Source organism: Lepisosteus platostomus, chromosome 5 (genome assembly GCF_059453375.1).
Source record: "Lepisosteus platostomus isolate fLepPlt1 chromosome 5, fLepPlt1.hap1, whole genome shotgun sequence".
NCBI classification, from domain to species: Eukaryota; Metazoa; Chordata; class Actinopteri; order Semionotiformes; family Lepisosteidae; genus Lepisosteus; species Lepisosteus platostomus.
Window position 1 is genome coordinate 35716161 of NC_142615.1, and position 10068 is coordinate 35726228.

The window sequence follows — 10068 nt, forward strand, 5'->3', positions numbered from 1 at the left end:
TTCCGGATGCGGCTGCTTTAAAAATAAAATGACATCAAGGGTGCTGTACGCAGAGGTCTGAAACCTGCTCCACAGAAGATCTTTATCCAGAGGTGTTAAAGAAGTCGAGATCTCGCCATGAGAGGGGAGGCATCTCAGAAAAAGCAGGTGCAGTCGGTTCCACGGTCATAACGCCACTAATTCGGGCGACAAGAGCAAAACCCACCTGGCTTCCTCCGGGGAAGTAATGAGACAAAGAGACAGTGCACAGCGGGTAGCGTGGCCGAGCGGTCTAAGGCGCTGGATTAAGGCTCCAGTCTCTTCGGGGGCGTGGGTTCAAATCCCACCGCTGCCAGGTTCTTCTGTTGAGTCCCCCTTTCAGCTGGCTTCAGACGAAGGAAACTGCTTTTTGGCGGTCTCTCGAGAAACTAAGCAAAGTGTTTAAAGATACTTTCTCAGCTTGACATCAAGGCACAAAACAAAAACCTTCTTGCGTCCTCTCAACCCAAAAGCGCTTTGTCACTTTTTGCGTTATGCAGGGAACGACGTCTGCCCAGATCACTTTTGTGTCAATGCAAATCGTAGTGTGCCCTCCGTTTTAATGTTGGCTGTGCTGGCGTGCTGCTTCTGTCTGTGAAACTTGAATGTTCTGCTTCTTCACACCAAATCTTCGGCGGGGGTTGAGCTTGTTAAATCTTTGCGCATAGCGCTCCTTTGGAAGTACTTTGTCCAAGTTCAAAAGCAATCGTGGGATTTACTTCATGCGTGCAAAAAGCATGCCTCGCACGACAGATTTAAATGGGGAATGGAGCCTGCTTCTTGCTGTTTTTCCTGTGGTTGCAGTTACAAAGTTGATCGTGCTTTCACATTCTGTTAACAGTATTCACTGGCTGAGCTTCATCAGTTGGTTCGTAAAGGAATCTCTGCTTCGGTTCCAGAAATGTCATCTGTAGTGTGTTTTTTTCCGTGCCCATGGCAGTCTTTTAAAGCTGGTAGTAATGGCGGCGAAGTTAATTTTTTATCCTCTTTAAAAGAATAAGGACGGGCTGGGGCGAGCTCCATTTACCACTCTTTACCACTCAGCTAACCGCCGAACTCGCGAACTGATTACACTGCAGAGCCACAGGCGCCTCGCTTTTCTCCATTCTCTGGGTTAGGGTGAAAAAAAAACTTTGCTGGTATTAGCTGGCCTGCTGGGAGTACCTCTTCTTCACTGATAAGCAAGATTTGTGTTTCATCTTTCGCAAGCTGTATAGATTTCTTTCAAAACAAGTTGTTCCAGAAAGGAAACGAACACTTGCATTCACCTGAATTAAAAGGCATGGGATTTGCCCATAAGGATAAATTCTGTACAGTAAGACAGGAAGAAAGGCACCGCTGGGAATCGGACCCAGGATCTCCTGTTTACTAGACAGGCGCTTTAGCCAACTAAGCCACGGCGCCGGCAAAGTGCTGTCCTTTGACAGCCACTTGGACACGTCTCAACTGCTCTGAGACATCTGCGTTCGGTGTGCACCGAGCCTGCTCGCCTTGCAAGTTGCCTCATTTACATGCGATAGTTCCACCACTAAGAGAAAGGATGAGAAATGGCTTTTATCTGTCACTTTTCATGTCAGAGGATCTCAATCTGCTTTCCCTGTACAAGAGGATGTCCAACTCATGTAGCTAAAGACGTAGACGACAGTGCTCCACTGAAATCTTGATCTCACAACCCTCGGCATGACTCCGCTGTGTTCTGCTTTAGACAAAGGGGGGAAAAGACTTCTTTCATCACACGTTTTGCACTCTTTACGGTGTTTGCAGTGCTCTTTCTTAAATGAAAACCAGGAATCGGCACCATATGAGGTGAGACTAGATAATATTGGATCAAGTAGCCTCGCCATTCCATGCGTGATGTGAGCAAAGTGTTATTCCTGTCTTTATAGTGTGCTTGTTAGAGACATAGCTGGCACCCAGAGCGCTTTAAATCCGGGAGTCAGCAGCCCAAGACAAGAGAGTTTCCTTCGTCTATGTTTCTTGCGTGAAGGGGGAAACCATGCGTGTGCTGCAAACGATCTTAGTATCGAAGTGCCGTCCCACATAACCGATCCGAACAATCTGCTTTACAGAGGAGCACTGCCGGAGCTTATCGTTGGCAAACTGAAGACCAGGCTGACCTCTTCTGTGACTGTTGAACACTGAGTCTCAAGGTTGTGAATTCAAGCTCCACGCTGGCGGGAAATTCCATAGGTAATGATCACATTTTCTTGCATGCTAATCAAAAGAAATATTAAGAAACTTTTCCCGATACCAGTTTTTTACAAAAGTAAAGGCACACGGCACATGTGTGCCACATCACGTCAGAGTTTAGTGACAACTACCTCAGATATTGTAAGCTGGGTAGTCTCAGATCAGATCACTTTTTTTATCAAAGGTTCAAGCAAACCCAAATACTTTTGCAAGAGACATTTCAGAATCCCAGACAAATCCAGTACGATTGCTGGATCCTTTGAATTCGACTGAACTATAGCACAGATCTGCAGTCCACCATTAGAATACTGTGGGTGTGCTGTATAAGCCATACCGCCCAAAACAGTTCTAAAACAGGAGAAGCATCCTCGTTTAGGAATGTGGTATAAAGTGAAATGGTCTGGGAAGAGTCCTACATTTGAACAGTTCAAAATAGACGTAAAGGGGTATTTACGGACTCTTTCGAAATGTAAGAATAAGCTGTGCGGACCTTATCTTTATTTACTTTGTGTAATCATTTTTCATAAAGTGTCATTGTATTATAGCATGTGCCCCTGACGATTTTCTTGATACGTTATATGTGCTCTTGTTTGTATTGTATGTAGTTTTGTTGTTCAAATAAAACGTAAAAGACACAACTTTCCGGATGCGGCTGCTGTAAAAATAAAATGACATCAAGGGTGCTGTACGCAGAGGTCTGAAACCTGCTCAACAGAAGATCTTTATCAAGAGGTGTTAAAGAAGTAGAGATCTCGCCATGAGAGGGGAAGCATCTCAGAAAAAGCAGGTGCAGTCGGTTCCACGGTCATAACGCCACTAATTCGGGCGACAAGAGCAAAACCCACCCGGCTTCCTGCGGGCAAGTAATGAGACAAAGAGACAGTGCACAGCGGGTAGCGTGGCCGAGCGGTCTAAGGCGCTGGATTAAGGCTCCAGTCTCTTCGGGGGCGTGGGTTCAAATCCCACCGCTGCCAGGTGCTTCTGTCGAGACCCCCTTTCAGCTGGCTTCAGACGAAAGGGAGGGAACTGCTTTTTGGCAGTCTCTCGAGAAACTAAGCAAAGTGTTTAAAGATACTTTCTCAGCTTGACATCAAGGAACAAAACAAAAACCTTCTTGCGTCCTCTCAACCCAAAAGCGCTTTGTCACTTTTTGCGTTATGCAGGGAACGATGTCTGCCCAGATCACTTTTGTGTCAATGCAAATCGTAGTGTGCCCTGCGTTTTAATTTTGGCTGTGCTGGCGTGCTGCTTCTGTCTGTGAAACTTGAATGTTCTGCTTCTTCACACCAAATCGTCGGCGGGGGTTGAGCTTGTTAAATCTTTGCGCATAGCGCTCCTTTGGAAGTACTTTGTCCAAGTTCAAAAGCAATCGTGGGATTTACTTCATGCGTGCAAGAAGCATGCCTCGCACGACAGATTTAAATGGGGAATGGACCCTGCTTCTTGCTGTTTTTCCTGTGGTTGCAGTTACAAAGTTGATCGTGCTTTCACATTCTGTTAACAGTATTCACTGGCTGAGCTTTATCAGTTGGTTCGTAAAGGAATCTCTGCTTCGGTTCCAGAAAAGTCATCTGTAGTGTGTTTTTTTCCGTGCCCATGGCAGTCTTTTAAAGCTGGTAGTAATGGCGGCGAAGTTAATTTTTTATCCTCTTTAAAAGAATAAGGACGGGCTGGGGCGAGCTCCATTTACCACTCTTTCAGCTAACCGCCGAACTCGCGAACTGATTACACTGCAGAGCCACAGGCGCCTCGCTTTTCTCCATTCTCTGGGTTAGGGTGAAAAAAATTTTTTGCTGGTATTAGCTGGCCTGCTGGGAGTACCTCTTCTTCACTGATAAGCAAGATTTGTGTTTCATCTTTCGCAAGCTGTATAGATTTCTTTCAAAACAAGTTGTTCCAGAAAGGAAACGGACACTTGCATTCACCTGAATTAAAAGGCATGGGATTTGCCCATAAGGATAAATTCTGTACAGTAAGACAGGAAGAAAGGCACCGCTGGGAATCGGACCCAGGATCTCCTGTTTACTAGACAGGCGCTTTAGCCAACTAAGCCACGGCGCCGGCAAAGTACTGTCCTTTGACAGCCACTTGGACACGTCTCTACTGCTCTGAGACATCTGCGTTCGGTGTGCACCGAGCCTGCTCGCCTTGCAAGTTGCCTCATTTACATGCGATAGTCCCACCACTAAGAGAAAGGATGAGAAATGGCTTTTATCTGTCACTTTTCATGTCAGAGGATCTCAATCTGCTTTCCCTGTACAAGAGGATGTCCAACTCATGTAGCTAAAGACGTAGACGACAGTGCTCCACTGAAATCTTGATCTCACAACCCTCGGCATGACTCCGCTGTGTTCCGCTTTAGACAAAGGGGGGAAAAGACTTCTTTCATCACACGTTTTGCACTGTTTACGGTGTTTGCAGTGCTCTTTCTTAAATGAAAACCAGGAATCGGCACCATATGAGGTGAGACTAGATAATATTGGAACAAGTAGCCTCGCCATTCCATGCGTGACGTGAGCAAAGTGTAATTCCTGTCTTTATAGTGTGCTTGTTAGAGACATAGCTGGCACCCAGAGCGCTTTAAATCCGGGAGTCAGCAGCCCAAGACAAGAGAGTTTCCTTCGTCTATGTTTTTTGCGTGAAGGGGGAAACCATGCGTGTGCTGCAAACGATCTTAGTATCGAAGTGCCCTCCCACATAACCGATCCGAACAATCTGCTTTACAGAGGAGCACTGCCGGAGCTTATCGTTGGCAAACTGAAGACCAGGCTGACCTCTTCTGTGACTCTTGAACACTGAGTCTCAAGGTTGTGAATTCAAGCTCCACGCTGGCGGGAAATTCCATAGGTAATGATCACATTTTCTTGCATGCTAATCAAAAGAAATATTAAGAAACTTTTCCCGATACCAGTTTTTTACAAAAGTAAAGGCACACGGCACATGTGTGCCACATCACGTCCGAGTTTAGTGACAACTACCTCAGAGATTGTAAGCTGGGTAGTCTCAGATCAGATCACTTTTTTTATCAAAGGTTCAAGCAAACCCAAATACTTTTGCAAGAGACATTTCAGAATCCCAGACAAATCCAGTACGATTGCTGGATCCTTTGAATTCGACTGAACTATAGCACAGATCTGCAGTCCACCATTAGAATACTGTGGGTGTGCTGTATAAGCCATACCGCCCAAAATAGTTCTAAAACAGGAGAAGCATCCTCGTTTAGGAATGTGGTATAAAGTGAAATGGTCTGGGAAGAGTCCTACATTTGAACAGTTCAAAATAGACGTAAAGGGGTATTTACGGACTCTTTCGAAATGTAAGAACAAGCTGTGCGGACCTTATCTTTATTTACTTTGTGTAATCATTTTTCATAAAGTGTCATTGTATTATAGCATGTGCCCCTGACGATTTTCTTGATACGTTATATGTGCTCTTGTTTGTATTGTATGTAGTTTTGTTGTTCAAATAAAACGTAAAAGACACAACTTTCCGGATGCGGCTGCTGTAAAAATAAAATGACATCAAGGGTGCTGTACGCAGAGGTCTGAAACCTGCTCAACAGAAGATCTTTATCAAGAGGTGTTAAAGAAGTAGAGATCTCGCCATGAGAGGGGAAGCATCTCAGAAAAAGCAGGTGCAGTCGGTTCCACGGTCATAACGCCACTAATTCGGGCGACAAGAGCAAAACCCACCCGGCTTCCTCCGGGGAAGTAATGAGACAAAGAGACAGTGCACAGTGGGTAGTGTGGCCGAGCGGTCTAAGGCGCTGGATTAAGGCTCCAGTCTCTTCGGGGGCGTGGGTTCAAATCCCACTGCTGCCAGGTGCTTCTGTCGAGATCCCCTTTCAGCTGGCTTCAGACGAAAGGGAGGGAACTGCTTTTTGGCAGTCTCTCGAGAAACTAAGCAAAGTGTTTAAAGATACTTTCTCAGCTTGACATCAAGGCACAAAACAAAAACCTTCTTGCGTCCTCTCAACACCAAAAGCGCTTTGTCACTTTTTGCGTTATGCAGGGAACGATGTCTGCCCAGATCACTTTTGTGTCAATGCAAATCGTAGTGTGCCCTCCGTTTTAATGTTGGCTGTGCTGGCGTGCTGCTTCTGTCTGTGAAACTTGAATGTTCTGCTTCTTCACACCAAATCGTCGGCGGGGGTTGAGCTTGTTAAATCTTTGCGCATAGCGCTCCTTTGGAAGTACTTTGTCCAAGTTCAAAAGCAATCGTGGGATTTACTTCATGCGTGCAAAAAGCATGCCTCGCACGACAGATTTAAATGGGGAATGGAGCCTGATTCTTGCTGTTTTTCCTGTGGTTGCAGTTACAAAGTTGATCGTGCTTTCACATTCTGTTAACAGTATTCACTGGCTGAGCTTTATCAGTTGGTTCGTAAAGGAATCTCTGCTTCGGTTCCAGAAAAGTCATCTGTAGTGTGTTTTTTTCCGTGCCCATGGCAGTCTTTTAAAGCTGGTAGTAATGGCGGCGAAGTTAATTTTTTATCCTCTTTAAAAGAATAAGGACGGGCTGGGGCGAGCTCCATTTACCACTCTTTCAGCTAACCGCCGAACTCGCGAACTGATTACACTGCAGAGCCACAGGTGCCTCGCTTTTCTCCATTCTCTGGGTTAGGGTGAAAAAAAATTTTTGCTGGTATTAGCTGGCCTGCTGGGAGTACCTCTTCTTCACTGATAAGCAAGATTTGTGTTTCATCTTTCGCAAGCTGTATAGATTTCTTTCAAAACAAGTTGTTCCAGAAAGGAAACGGACACTTGCATTCACCTGAATTAAAAGGCATGGGATTTGCCCATAAGGATAAATTCTGTACAGTAAGACAGGAAGAAAGGCACCGCTGGGAATCGGACCCAGGATCTCCTGTTTACTAGACAGGCGCTTTAGCCAACTAAGCCACGGCGCCGGCAAAGTGCTGTCCTTTGACAGCCACTTGGACACGTCTCTACTGCTCTGAGACATCTGCGTTCGGTGTGCACCGAGCCTGCTCGCCTTGCAAGTTGCCTCATTTACATGCGATAGTTCCACCACTAAGAGAAAGGATGAGAAATGGCTTTTATCTGTCACTTTTCATGTCAGAGGATCTCAATCTGCTTTCCCTGTACAAGAGGATGTCCAACTCATGTAGCTAAAGACGTAGATGACAGTGCTCCACTGAAATCTTGATCTCACAACCCTCGGCATGACTCCGCTGTGTTCCGCTTTAGACAAAGGGGGGAAAAGACTTCTTTCATCACACGTTTTGCACTGTTTACGGTGTTTGCAGTGCTCTTTCTTAAATGAAAACCAGGAATCGGCACCATATGAGGTGAGACTAGATAATATTGGAACAAGTAGCCTCGCCATTCCATGCGTGACGTGAGCAAAGTGTAATTCCTGTCTTTATAGTGTGCTTGTTAGAGACATAGCTGGCACCCAGAGCGCTTTAAATCCGGGAGTCAGCAGCCCAAGACAAGAGAGTTTCCTTCGTCTATGTTTTTTGCGTGAAGGGGGAAACCATGCGTGTGCTGCAAACGATCTTAGTATCGAAGTGCCGTCCCACATAACCGATCCGAACAATCTGCTTTACAGAGGAGCACTGCCGGAGCTTATCGTTGGCAAACTGAAGACCAGGCTGACCTCTTCTGTGACTCTTGAACACTGAGTCTCAAGGTTGTGAATTCAAACTCCACGCTGGCGGGAAATTCCATAGGTAATGATCACATTTTCTTGCATGCTTCTGTAGGGTTTGGGCATTTACTTGGACAATTATTAATTGTAGCAGTAAATCACAAAATTGATTCTTTTGATGGCTTTAGAATCCAACCATGCAATATAACTCAAACAACGCACACACACAGGTACTAATACACGAGGATACATTTATTAATACATAGAATATGCATATAAACAGATCTTATCGAGAGGGTTATCAGAATACAAAAGATATATATTCAGTCAGTTACAAAGAGTTACATATATCAAGAGGACATACATTCAGTATATCATTCATTTAGACCGTTTCGTAATTGAACTTGGTTATAACTTCTACATTAGATACTCAAAACAAGTACATAGCTCTTGTTGGGATAACAATTGAATTCTCGAGCAGTAATGCAGTGAAGTTGAATACTCATCCAATCTCTGGGGATTCAGATCTCCTGCGGGCACAAAGAAACAGTTGCAGGCTGTTGCTGTCCAATCTGCGCTCTCTGGCTCGGTGCCAGGCTGTGCTGTGCGGCTTGTGACGGTGCGCTGCTGATGCTCTCTGAATACTGGCTAGTTAGTTTTGGCTGAAACTAGCGAAGTTTGTGCACAGGAGAAAAGATGACTGTGAGTCCCAGCAGGTCAGGAAGAAGACCAGTTCGTTCCTGATGAAGCGCTAGTTCTGAATAGTAATTCAGCTGTCCACAGTTCTGACCTTTTCACCAGGCCTGCTGCTGGTGCTAACCTCGGGTGGATCCTCTGGTTACTCTCTGGCAACCTCCGCTCTCGACTCTTAGAACAAAGGAAAGTTCTGGCACTCGGACACACTGGCCGTTCCGTGGTTGTCGGGGCTGAGTCTCAGGATGGTCAGGAGGCGCGCTGCGAGAATGTCCTGCCCTTGGGAGCCTTCTGCTCCTGGGCCGTCCTGCCCTGGAATTCTCCTTTGAATTCCCATTAGAAAAGTCCACAGAATTCTACACTTAAGGCTCTCTGTGTTGCCTGTTTTTACCTGGAAGAACTTCAGCTCGTTGATTGGCTGAAAGTTCCATGGGCATCAGAGTCCCACGTGGGTTACTCGGCCCTACCAGTCCCTGATTGGTTGATCAAGGTGAGATATGAGTCACTTACTCCTGACACTTAGGAATGCAATCCAGATGTCCATCTGGCACTCCCTAGACAGATAGGCGCCAATGGATGCCTATTGATCATGATAGCCAGGCTTAGCTAAGTGCACCCCCCTTTGGGAGCTGTTCCTTATCAAAAGAAAACATCTTTAAATCAGCCTGCATGAATAGTTTCTCTGTGGCTGCACCACAGAGATGAACAGAGAGATGAGGCCTCATTTGGGAAAGCACTGAAACACTTAATTCTGTCTTATTAACAAGCATTGCCGCTACACTGGGATAGGACATTCCACACTGGAGTATTATTATTGAGAGACAGGATCACCGTCTGTTCCTCAGGCTGGGACAGGAGATCACACACTGTATTATTATTTCTGAGAGACAGGCTCACTGTCTGTTCTTCAGGCTGGGGCAGGAGATCACATTGTATTATTATTTTTGAGAGACAAGCTCACTGTTCCTCAGGCTGGAACAGGAGATGACACACTGTATTATTATTATTGAGAGACAGCCTCAGTGCCCCCCAGGCTGGGTCAGGAGATCACACACTGATCTATTATTATTGAGAGACAAGCACACTTTTTGTTCCTCAGACTGGGACAGGACATCCCACACTGGATTATTATTATTGAGAGACAGGATCACTGTCTGTTCCTCAGGCTAAGAAAGGAGCTCACACACTGGATTATTATTATTGAGAGATAGGTTTACTCTCTGTTCCCCAGGCTGGGACAGGAGATCACACACTGTATTATTAATATTGAGAGGCAGGCTCACTGTCTCTTCCTCAGGCTGGGACAGGAGGTAACACACTGTATTATTATTATTATTACTGAGATACAGGCTCACTGTCTGTTCCTCAGACTGGGACACGAGATCACACACTGTATTTTTATTATTGAGAGACAAGCTCACTTTTCCTCAGGCTGGGACTGGAGATCACACACTGTTCTATTATTAGTGAGAGACATGCTCACTGTTTGTTCCCCAGACTGGGACAGGACATTCCACACTGGATTATTATTATTGAGAGATAGGTTTACTGTCT

The 10068-nt window shown here is 45.5% G+C and overlaps 6 non-coding genes across 6 annotated transcripts; 3 read left to right on the forward strand and 3 right to left on the reverse strand.

The window, feature by feature from the left end:
• The first annotated feature begins 252 nt into the window (after positions 1–252).
• trnal-aag (transfer RNA leucine (anticodon AAG)) lies at positions 253–334 on the forward strand. The gene has a single exon. It is a non-coding gene; the product is annotated as a tRNA-Leu (tRNA).
• A 1014-nt stretch (positions 335–1348) lies between these two features.
• On the reverse strand, positions 1349–1422 carry trnat-agu (transfer RNA threonine (anticodon AGU)). The gene has a single exon. It is a non-coding gene; the product is annotated as a tRNA-Thr (tRNA).
• A 1678-nt stretch (positions 1423–3100) lies between these two features.
• On the forward strand, positions 3101–3182 carry trnal-aag (transfer RNA leucine (anticodon AAG)). The gene has a single exon. It is a non-coding gene; the product is annotated as a tRNA-Leu (tRNA).
• A 1013-nt stretch (positions 3183–4195) lies between these two features.
• trnat-agu (transfer RNA threonine (anticodon AGU)) lies at positions 4196–4269 on the reverse strand. Its single transcript has one exon. It is a non-coding gene; the product is annotated as a tRNA-Thr (tRNA).
• Positions 4270–5947: 1678 nt separating this feature from the next.
• On the forward strand, positions 5948–6029 carry trnal-aag (transfer RNA leucine (anticodon AAG)). Its single transcript has one exon. It is a non-coding gene; the product is annotated as a tRNA-Leu (tRNA).
• A 1014-nt stretch (positions 6030–7043) lies between these two features.
• On the reverse strand, positions 7044–7117 carry trnat-agu (transfer RNA threonine (anticodon AGU)). Its single transcript has one exon. It is a non-coding gene; the product is annotated as a tRNA-Thr (tRNA).
• Between the last annotated feature and the right edge of the window lie 2951 nt (positions 7118–10068).